Raw genomic sequence first — 10,910 nt, 5'->3', positions numbered from 1 at the left:
AAATTACAAGCTAAAGTAATCCCTTTCTTCTTTAGGTAGATTTTGTAATGTATTTTGGCATAGGCATCAGAAAAGTCATACAGAGAGAGAGGTGCTAAGAGAGATATAAGTATGCTAAAAGGAAAAACCTTCCAACAGCCTAACATAAATAATTTCCCATTTCCAGGCACGTGGCCCCATAACACTGGAAGGTAGGTTGGCACATGTGCTCTTTAGCTGGTATTTGGTTGTATTGGACAAGTATCCATCTTGTCACAATATTTCTCACAGAATTATTGGGAAGATTAAATGAACTAATATATCCTAAAATTCTTAGCACAGTGACTCATGTACCATTAGCACTCAGAGACTACCATAACTACTAATACTAAAATGCTTTGCATTTTTTTAAAAAAAAAATTTGAGATTGTTCATATTAACATCAAAAAAACAAGATTAGCCCAATGTGGTAAAAGACACTTTTAATCCCAGCACTTGGAAGGTAGAGGCAGGTGGTTCTCTATGATTCCAAGGCCAGCCTAGTCTATTTAGCAACCACCAGGCCAGCCAGTTCTGCCTAGTAAAACTCTGTCTTAAAAGAGGAAAAAAAAACATGATCACATTTTGGAGGGAATTGTTCTGAGCTATGTAAATCCTTTTTTATTTGATTCTGATAATTTATATTTTATTTTGGTTTTGAGACAGAAGTCTCATATAGCTTAGGATGTCCACAAACTCTGGGTAGCTTGGGGTGACCTTGAACTCCTGATTCTCCTGTCTTCTCCTGGAAAGTGTTTAATTATAGACGTGCACAACCACGACCAGTTTTGAATACACTCTAAAGATAATCAGTTGGAAACCAGATGGATAAAATACATAAAATACAAAACTCAAGACTCTAGTTCCAAATTATATTTGGGCAAATTTATAAATAAATGAAGATTTAATTTGTAGGAAATGAAAATCCATGGGCAAGAAACTGCAGACATCTACCAGGATGCCGAAAGAAAATGATTTTCTTGAATTCTGGAATGATTCTGAAAAAACAGCTCAGAAGAGATGATTAGAAACTGTGGGCACTGTCTCAACACTTCACAGATCTTCACATCGTTCTGTACCAGTGTGTATGTAGGTGGAGGGTGATGGAGGGAAGGCTTCCAGTTCTGTGGAGCATTTCGTCTGTTCTGACTTGCCTCTTTTTATTTTTCCCAGTCTTTCCCTTCATCCTTTTTTCATTTAGTCTCTACCTCTCAATTTCCTGTACCTTTCTCTGTGTCTTTTCCTCTTAGAGTGGTTTGATCAGCCGCTTTGTAGGTTGCCGAGCTCTGATTCAATCACAATGATATTTTTAAGTATTGTTTTTCTACAGCATACATTGTCTCAGGGTTTTAATTTTTATGATGAAACAAAACACCATGACCAAAAAGCAAGTTGGGGAGGAAAGGATTTATTTGGCTTACACTTCCACATTGCTGTTTGTCACTGAAGGAAGTCAGGACTGGAACTCAAATAGGGCACGATCCTGGAGGCAGGAGCTAACGCTGAGGCCATAGAGGGGAGCTCTTACTGGCTTGCTTCCTGCTCAGCTTGCTTTCTTATAGAATCCAGGACCACCAGTGCAGGGATGGCACCACCCACAATGGGCTGGGCCCTACCCCACTGATCACTAATTGAGAAAATACCTCACAGCTGGACCTCATGGAGGCATTTGCTCAAGTGAGGCTCCTTCCTCTCTGATGACTCCAGCTTGTCTCAAGTTGACACACGAAACCAGCCAGTACAAACATCTGAAACCACTGCTTTAAGACAAGCCACAGTATAGGGGATCCTCTTCGTTCTCTTAGTGCGCCTTCACAACGGAAATGGAAATTCACTCCCAGAAACATGCTAGAATGAGGTCCACCAGCACACAAAGCTAAATGTGCGCCACATTGGGCAATAGGCATGTACAATAATTCCCTGCACATTCAATAATATCCCTTTCCCTAACACTAGCGTCCGAGTGGCACATATTATACAGGGGCTTCACTAGGGAAGAAGGGGATCTTTGACTGGTCTGTCAAATGAATTAAAAAAAAAATTCTTAATTAAAAAAAAGATTCGAATCTGCTAATGTATTGCCATTGCATATAAACTTGAATTGTGATGTACATAAACTTCACAACCCAGCGGGCAACATGGAGCTCATAAATATTAGCTCTGATAACCACCATGGCGATGATGGACCAGATTCAAAAATTTCCATCAAGCTTCTGCCTACAGAATATTGTTAAGTAAATAACACTGTTTTCTGTTAAACATCAAGTATTTCACCACACCACAGACCAGTTGAAAATTTCCCGCTTGGGAGAAAGTAAACAGTAAATAAAAGACTACAAAACAAACATGGTATGCTTGGCTCATCTTTTGTGGAAATTCTCTTTCCTGGTGGTAAAATTGTCTGGAAACTGCCCTGTGGCCCTTCTTCGAAAGTTGACATTGTCATATGCTTTGGGTGATGAACTGTGGTGTTTCCCTTCAGCCCTCCATCATTTATTCTAACTGAGAACAAATATATCATCATGTCTCTAGGTGCTTTTTGTCTGTTGGGGTTTTTTGTTGTTGTTTGGTGTTTTTTTTTTTTTGTTTTGTTTTGTTTTGTAGCTTGATGTTATTTCTCTATTTTCCATTATTTTCCAGGAAGAATAATCCAGACCGTATCAGGTAATCTATGCAATTTCATTTTAGCATATGTACCTTCAGTCTAACTAGCATGGCTATGTTTACTACAAGCCTGGCTATCTGAAATTAATGTTCCCCATAGTAGTACCTGTTCCAGCTTTGACCTTGAAGCACTGCCCCAGTGAGGCAGCTGGTAACTGCCACACCTACCTATGATCTGTCCCTGGGACATGGCCAAGGCAGGAGCCCTTAAGACCCAAGATCCCTATGTGCCAGCCCTCTTGGCTCCTCATGATCCTGGATGCTGGATTGTAGAACAACTCAGAGTTGTCCAGAGAACCAAACTGGACTGTACCTCACCTCTCCCAGATCCTGTAACAAAATCCTTTACTGGCTGTAAGTTACCCCCAAATAAACCTCCTTTTAACTACCAGATAAACTATATGGAGTTGTCTTGTTAAGTCTCCGCATTAGTCCCCCTCATTTGGGGGCCTCCAAATGCACATATGGTGTTTTTATGCCTCATACTACTTTTCCCAAGGCACTGACATATCTTGACAGATGTTTCATACCTCTCTAAAAAAGAAAAAGTGTGTCTTATATGATTGTGTACTGATTGGTATTATGAGACTCTGATGCAAAAGAGCTAATCTTGGGGAAAATGTACACATATGCATTTATTCAATATTTTTACACATGTTCAATAGATCACAGACATGACACCCATCAGTTACTTTCTGAAAGTGCATTGAAAAACTTTAAGATCTGTATTAATTGTATTAATAGTCTGTATTAACTAATGTACACCATCAAAAAGTGAAATTAGTCATGTAGACAATTATATGAAAATATGAACAAAATTTAGCTTGTTTTAAAATTTACAACCCAAGCTGGCAGTAGATTCAATCAGTGTGTGTGTGTGTGTGTGTGTGTGTGTGTGTGTGTGTGTGTGTATTCTCTTCACTTCTTGTATCATCAGTTGAGGTGTCATCCTTTATTTTGGGAGACCATTTACACTCCTTAGTTCCCCAATCCTGCAAATCATTTACAAATAAATTCAGTGATGATTTTTATCCTGTGAAACTAAAATGGAGAGAGAAAACAAATCCCTTTTTAAGATTCATGAGCTCAATAAGCCATCTCTTTCCCAACACCAAGAGAGCCAAATCTGTAACAATTTCTATCCATGAAAAACTTCCTATTTCTCTTGTAGAAACATAAAAGGATTAGCAAAACATAGAGGAGGTTCCCGACAGAATTCCTGAGCAATACGGGTATAAATAGCTATGGTTCCCACAGGTGGGACTTAGTATGTGCCAGTCGGTGTCTCCCAGACAGCATTCTTTCCACTTTAGAGATACTGATATTTAAGAGATTCAAGAGTTCTACTGATCTTAAGTGATGGGAAACCTGAGACTACACTCTGTAACTATAAAAAAAAGTCAAAACTCTGGGGTCTTTCAACTGTGCATTTCTATGAGTGAACAGATCCTTGTTCATCCTTCTATCTTTTATATGTTTTTTTTTCCTTCAGTCTTTGCTGAACACTCATTTCAACAGAAATGTTATGATCTTCCCTGATTATAATGTAAGTATATTAAATGTTTGGATGTTTGAGTGAGTGTGCGTGTGTGTGTGTGTGTGTGTGTGTGTGTGTGTGTGTGTGTGTGTGTATAGTGCTGGGAAATAAACCCAGGGCCTTGTACATGCTAGGTAAGTGCTGTAAAAAGAGATATATTCCCAGGTCCTGCAGATTTTTAGATATTCCCTCAGAGGCAAAGAAGAAAGATAGAACGGTTTGAATATTTCAAGGGTTCCCACTCATCATTCCCTTCAGCAACTAGATGTAACCAGGATGTATGACAAGAGCTATGGCTACAGAACTCTTAGTAGCTCTCACTTTCCATGTAGATCTCATAGCAAGAACAACAAAGTATGAGCCAGGAACTAAATATGATATATACATTTTATTTCATATGTTTGTTCCTTACAGAATTTATTTATGTAAAATAATTTATGGGCCTATTTATAAATTCAGGGGGATATGTTGATTATATGTAATAATTTTAAGTTCTTTATGGCTTTAAAAAATCTAACTTCATGCTAAATATTTATTATTATTGTAATTTTAATTATTGGGTTTTCAAGACAAGTTATCTCTGTGTAGCACTGACTGTCCTGGAATTCACTCTGTAGACCAGGCTGGCCTCGAACTCAGAGATCCACCTGCCTCTGCCTCCCAAGTACAGGGATTAAAGGCATGCTCCACCACTGCCTAGCTTGTTTTATTATTTTTGACTATATGTCTATTTGGGTAGGTGCATGTGAGTATACCCATTGACAAATGAATGTAATTTCTCATATTGTATTCTTTGTAAAGAAAGAACATTCTTTCTGTCTTATGGAATTTTTCCTTCTGATGGGAAACAGGTCTGAATGGCTTCCTCAAAATCCATGTGGTCAACTGTTGAGAATCATTGAAATATATCAGAGAAAAAAACCACCCCTCCACAAGACGAAGCACCTAGCTCACGTTTACAGTTTTAGAGATGGTTTATATACTTACACCACAGTATAGCATTCCATATCATTGAAGTTAGCCAAACAAATCTTACTCTTACTCTGTTTTCATCAAGCCTATGCATAGCATTTATTTTATCATTCGTATTATATTTATTTATAGTGTGTGTGTGTGTGTGTGTGTGCACACACACGTGCGTGTGCGCACGCACTTGACATTCTCTTTATCTACCTGTTAGTGCTGATTACAAAACCTCACTATTAACGTCATGACCAATATATGACTTAAATGATATGTTGATTCTTTAGGGTATATATCTTGGTGTGATAATAGTTGGATAACATGGTACTTCTATTTTTGATTTTGAAAAACACAATGGAGGTTACATCGACATTATAAGCCAAATGCTGTGAAGAACGAACATCATTACCTTTGTAGAATAGTGGCATTGAGCAGCAGAAGGAGGGAAAGGTAGCTGCTTTTTTATTTGTTTGTTTGCTTGTTTGTTTTGCCTTGGGCCACTGCATATCACTAGGAAAACAAACACTGAGATAAATAAAATATTGTGTACTCATTAAGGGAGATGGGAATGTATGTAGTAAATAGTCAATAAATACAACTTCAGAAATACAAATATAATAGAGGTAGTAAATATTCAAGAGATCTTGTTTACTGGGAAATTAGGTATAGAACACACACAATATTGGATTAAAGATAGAAATCTGGGAACCAGCAGCAAATATCTGAGAGAATAGATGGTTCGTATGTGAAATTTTTCCTAGAAAAATGTACACTAGAACAAATCAGATGAAACACTACTTGCGGAGACAGCTCCATTGGTGGTACATACACAAGTGGAGAAGCCCGTGAAGAGATGGAGAAACCAGCAAGGTGGGGAAGAGTTAGGAGAAGCTCATCTTGTGAGTAAAATTGGAGATTTCATTCTTTGATTTTCTTATTCTATTTATTTTTGAGCTAGGGTATTTTTACATATCCCAGCATAGACTCATGGCCATCCTGCCTCACAATCCTGAATGCTGGAATTACAGATTTGCACCATCACACACAGCTTAAAATAGTTTTTTTTTTTTTTTTTTTGATGGAACTATTGATCTATTTTGTAACGACTGAATGTAACACAGTGGGAGAAATGAAGAGAGATGGCGTGGACATCTTGCTTCCAAGACTCAAATATCTATTAAGCGTTTTCTCATTTGGATGCCTTTGGTGATGTTTCCAAAGGCCCTCCTAGAGGGCAGGCAAGAGTGACCAACACATTGCAGGGGCTTGAAGAATAAGAGGGAATGATTTGGAAACAAGATCAGTCCTCTTATTGATAGTGTCATCTGTCACAGCTCCTCAAGAACAACGACAGAAAATGAGGCAGTTATAAAACAATATTGACTATAATAGTCACACATTAATTAATTGAACTAATTAATTTGTTAATTCATTCGAATCTGCATGCAGACATATGTTTTTGCCCCTGCTATAATGAAAGTTCCTTTATCTGTGGATATGTACCTAGATCATATTGGTATTGTACTACAGCATGCACCTACCAGGAACTTGTTGGACAAGTCAATGAACCAGTTGAACACTCAAAGAACTAAGATTACCCGTTCCACATTCCAAGGGGTAATGCACTAACGCTTGTGAAACCATTCTTTAAAAAAAAAAAATCTTCAATTTGAAACAAAGGAAGAGATGCTGAGCCTTAGCTTGTCTTATGGTCTCTGAGTGACAGTCTCTGGCAGCACCAGGAGAGGAGCCACTGGGATGCACAGGAGACATTGGCCAATAGCAGAGGCAGGGAAACGGCCACACCGACAAGCACTTTTCCAAGACAGGCTCTCAAACCTAATGTGTTTTTCCATTTATCTGTCATCTGAAAAGAAAAGAAACCTGTATTTTTTTGTTCCCCTGTGTAACTACCCACAGGCACTTATTTAATTTTATTACTGCTCTCTGCACTGTTCCCAGGAAGATCTCCTTTGAGCCGCCTCTGATGAACAATATGGTCTGCACTCAGATTCCAAGCCCACCTCCGGTTGAGGCTGCAGTGTGGACCTGCAGAGCTTCTCGGCCTGGGCTCTGATTTGAAAGGACATTGATGACTGACATAAGGTGTCAGGGAGCACACCCGTGGCAGGAAGAGAAAAATAACCGAGTGTACAGCTGCAGAAAGGAAGGGAAAAGGAAATACTCCAGAGCAGAAGTGCCAGAACTGAGTCGTTCAGTGAAAAGATCCAAAGGAAAAATGTGGACCAGAGTAGTCAACGAAAAGATTTCAGGAGCATTTTATCACCCTGCTCATGCCTTCCTAGATAGGCTTTTTTTTTTTTTTTTTTAGGCTAAAAATATGATAGGAATGTTTCTAGTTAAGCTTGTAATCCAAACATCTGCTTCTTTGACATCCCCAGTCTCTCCAGCTGGCCATGGTGGTTACATCCACAATGCTTGTGTGGACTTGGCTTGAATTTGTTAAATATTGTATGGCTATTTGAGTCGAGATGAGGCAGGCACATTTACACTTCTTCAGCTTCTTCACCCCATGCTATATCCCACTCCTGAGTTCCTCTGCACCCCAAGTTTTCCCCAAGACTCACACTCAGGGGTCTTAAGACTCTGTAATTCCTCCATCCCAAGGCTATGCATATTTCAGATTTTAATCATTTGGAGGCCAGAGGTGAACAGGTATGTTTACCTATCTGCACAGCTGGAGAAAAACTTACACTGTCACCTAGGTATCCTTTATTTTAAAACCTCTCTAGGTTTTCTACTTAAATCTAGTGGAATTCTAGCTTTGTAGCGTGTTGCTCCCTGCCTTTCTCAATAGACTGAGCTTGTATGCTGGTAGCTCCCACCCAAGGTTTTAGATCATTTCTGCTGCACAGTGTTAGCTAGTCCTTTGTTTGATCATAAACCATCTGTTCATGCCCAAAGGGCCTCATTCTCATATTTATGACCAAACATGACTCTTCTCTCCCTAGGAGGAATTCTGTGCCAGCTCTTAAAGTAATATATTTTTTCCTCCTTCTGCTACTTCACAATAAAGCTTGTATGCTTGGCCCTCCATGCGGGAAATTATGTGTTTATGTTGTTACACTCTCATGGAAAGAAAACAGTCAAGCATCAAGATTATCCTAATCTCCCCTGTCCTTGAACACTATTCCTTCCAGAAGTCCCCAACAAAATAGATTTAAGGGGGCAGCAGAAAATTTCAGTTCAGAGCTGTTGGCTTCTACCCACCCCCCCACCACAACTCACCACACCATGCAGGTTTGTTTCTTCCTCTTCCAAGCACACCCATCTGTTCACTGATATTCAAAACTCCCATCCTCTTGAGTTCTTATCAGAACACTTCATTTTTTTGTATTTCCCCTGTTAAGGTATGCATTTGGTTCATTTTGTCACTGGGTTATATGCCCTAAAATTCACGAAGGACACAGACATAACTTCACTGAATAAACTCTATTGTGCTGAGACAAAGTGAGTAAAAGTCTGCACTTAGTGTGATTGAAGAATAGCTAAGAAGAAAGTTAGAAACAGGGCAGTAGGAAAGAGAAGGGAGAGCGCTGTGATTTCACACGTGGTGGGGAGAGATGAGATCACCAAGTCAACCTGTAAGCAAATATGGCTGTGTTTGTTTCCTGTGTCTGCCTTAACGAACGGTCAGAAGTTTGTTGGCTTCAAACAATAAATGTTTACTCCCTTAGAGCCCAGTATCCCAGATGTCTGGAGAGTTTCACTGGGAGTCTGTGCAGATGAAGGTCGGGCTGTCCTTGCTCTGGAGAATTTAGGGAGATTGATGGTCTCATGGGAACTACCTCCTTGGCTCCTTCTTCCATTTTCAAAGACAGCAGCATAGTGTGTGCCTCTTCAGTCACATTACCTCCTTCTGCATCAACTCTTCCTCTGTCTTCCAATTAATAAGACACACTAATGGCTATCCTTTGGGCCCACCTGGAAAATCTGTGAAATTTCCTTGTCTCAGGATCTTGAACTTAGTTACATCTTACAAATGTTTTTTGTCTGGAACCTGGATGTGTTTGAAGGCTGATGTTGAACCTAAAACCTATAGCTATGCATATGTGTGTGTGTGTGTGTGTGTGTGTGTGTGTGTGTGTGTGTGTGTGCCAAATCATTTTCCTTATTCATGACATGGCAGCTTCTGAAGTGATGGATTCTGAGAAAGTCAGCATGGCTGGAATGAAGAAAGGGAGCACAGAGGAGCACATGAGATCAGACATGTAAAGATGAAGACCCACCAGTAGAGAACAAGTTTAGCCACACTCTTTATAGCTCCAAAGACCAGTATAAAGATCATAGCTTCTAGTCTGAGTTGAGAGACTGCTAATGTATAGAATTCATTCAAGTAAATACACTAGAGACAATGACCACTCCTCTTCGATCCATTGGCAGAGCATTAGGACAATTGATACACTTTTTTACATCTTCTTTCTATCATACATATGTACTCAAAAATGTCATTGTTCATTGTTTGCAAGACCCTTTCACCCCAAAGCATCAAAAGTCCCTCCAATATAAAAGCTGGGGGTTTTTGTCACTGTTTAGTTTCCCCTAAGCAATGTCCTGTGGAGCAGCACTTTGGGCGGTAGCTCTGAAGTTCATTGTAAAGATTTTGATTTCTATTCTGAGAAACAGTGAATGTGAATAGCCACTTGGGTAAATGTATTAAAAATGATGATGAGGCTGGGGATATGACATGGTCGGTAAAGTACCCACCATGAACATGTAGTGATCTGAGTTCTAATCTATGATACTCATGCAAAAGCCAGGTTGGTTGTTATGCATGTGTATCCCTTACACTGGGGAGACCAGCAGATCCCTGAAGTTCATTGTCTAGCCAGCCTAACCAATCAGTGAGTCCCCAGGTTCAGTGAGAGACCCAGTCTTAAGAATGATAAATCAATGATAATAATAATAATAGTGATGATGATGATAATAATAATAATAATGAGGTAGAGAGTGATTAAATAAGACCTTATAATGGTGTCAGACTTCTATACACTTGTACATATACGTACACATGCAACACACGCACTTACACACATGTACATACTCTGGTAGAAACATATGTATATACTATAAACACACACACATACACACTCAAAAAATCACACACGCAACAAATTAAAAATAATATAATGCTGGGTTCCTTTAAATCTCTTTGTAAGATTAACTCTTGCAATTTCCTTGCACTCTGCTTTCTGTTTTGAGTCTTTTTCTTTAAAGATTGAAGGTGATTGAAAGTGGGAGTGCGTGCGAGGAGAGGTGAAAAAAAGCAGGGAGAAAGGTTCCATAGAAGGACAATTAACTAAGTGTCAGCATGGACTCTAAGCGCAGGTGGGTCTTACCTGGGCAAGTTCAGGCAAGTTTTAGTAGGGAAATTACCTGGCGTTAACAAGAGCTGCTAATGAGGCTCCCTAGCCTGAGAAACACAATGAGCTTGCTCAAATGGCATGGATGGTCTGCAGGCTTGGCTTGTCTCCCATGCTTCTCCCTGGCACAGGGTCTGACAACATTCAACAGTCTCCTGGCACTGGCCATTGTTTCTGCTGTGGGCTTGCAGAGCCAATTTGGAAGGCAAAAAATGAACCTTGTCTCTTTCCCTTTGCATTTCTGCCACAACAGTCTAATTCTCCAGGTAATGTGCATCCTCTGACTCTCTGGGGGGGAAGGGCAGGCACATGGAAGGAAGTTCGGGTTCAATATTTCAATGTAT

Source organism: Peromyscus eremicus, chromosome 18, assembly GCF_949786415.1.
Source record: "Peromyscus eremicus chromosome 18, PerEre_H2_v1, whole genome shotgun sequence".
Taxonomy (NCBI): Eukaryota; Metazoa; Chordata; class Mammalia; order Rodentia; family Cricetidae; genus Peromyscus; species Peromyscus eremicus.
Note: the sequence above shows the minus strand (reverse complement) of the source record.